Source organism: Myotis lucifugus, unplaced genomic scaffold (assembly GCF_000147115.1).
Source record: "Myotis lucifugus unplaced genomic scaffold, Myoluc2.0 scaffold_114, whole genome shotgun sequence".
NCBI classification, from domain to species: domain Eukaryota; kingdom Metazoa; phylum Chordata; class Mammalia; order Chiroptera; family Vespertilionidae; genus Myotis; species Myotis lucifugus.
In genome coordinates, this window is record NW_005871162.1 from 3,347,498 (window position 1) to 3,348,926 (window position 1,429).

Here is a 1,429-nt window from a genome sequence, read left to right on the forward strand (position 1 = left end):
GGAACTTCTCTCAAAATCTATCTTTATCTTTCCCCAGCAGCCTTTTTCTCACTTAGCTGCGATCATTTCCTCCTATTAGATTTCACGCAGCATTTTATCTATTTGCCAACAGTTTAGTTATTTTGTGTCATCTTATTTCCCCTGCTAAATTGTAAGCAAGATTTCAAGTGGTGTATTCATTTCTTGCCTTCCTATTTCCACCAGGGGGTCTAGTAAAGTGTGCTTATAAATATTCTGAATCAAAGAGAATTTTTAAAATGAAAGAGAAAGCCACGAAAGCAGAGTGAAATATGGAAAAACAAAACGGGGAATAGAGTCCACAGCTTCTGATTTCTACCTAATATTTTCATCCAAGAGCCCACATCCCAGCCTTGCTCCCTTTCCACGCAGAAAGACTCTCTTTCCATTTGATGATTTATTCATCACGCACAGAGCTGCTCACAAAGTAAACAGACGGCGGGGAAGGACGAGAAACCAAACAACTCAGGGTCTTAATCTCAAAGACTTGAATGTTGGAGGGGTGTGTCAATCCGTATTGCATTTGTGTCCCTGAGTCTGAGTCGCAAGGCGTTGTCACCCCCAGAACTCGGGGTTTCTAAATCACCAGTGCGAAGACATTTTTAAAAGATGAGAAATTAAAAGCGATGTAGGTTGTCCCAGGTCCGCCAGTAGAAGTTTGTTATGCGGTAGTAACATTAAAATAACTGCGAAAACGAGACGGGGGAGAGGATAGTCATACGAGCTTGGAACATCAGCAATCCCCTCTCCAACACTGGTTCTTTATTCATAAGGGCTGGGTCTGACTGCACCAACACCTCTTAAAATGAAGACATAAAAGCCACGCTCCTTAAAAAACAAATCCTGCTGCACCGCACTGCAACTCACGAGCACCGGGGACGTGCTCACGCGGTCGCTAACACGGGGCCCACGGGCCCTGGCCATTGGGAACCCGCTTCCGTTCGGGGCGCCGCAGCCCGCGCGGGCAGGAGCCTCCGGCTGGAAGGTGGTCCCCCGCTCGCCCGCCCTCACAAAGCCGAGGGCTCCCGAGGGTGGGGGGACGCTCCCCGATGGCCCCACGGGCCTCCTGCGCACCCTCTCCAGGCCGTGCTTGCATCCCGCCGCCCCGGGCCCGGAACAGCACCGGCCGCCGGGGCCGCCGGGAGGCCAGGCCCCGCTCCCCAAGCTCCGGCCGCCGCCGGCGAGAGCTCAGGCGCCCGAGGGGCGGGGGACGCGGGGCGGCGCCGCGCTACGGCTCAGCCACCTCCTCGACCCCGCCCGCCCTCCGCCCGCCGGGGACCCGTGGACCGCGGGAGGGCGGAGAGACGCCAGGCGGCCGGCACCTGCCTCGCGGGGTCGCCTCGACCCGCTCCGACCCCGGGCTCCCTGCACGCGGTCCCATCTCGCTACGGCCCCTCCCTGCTCCCTGCTT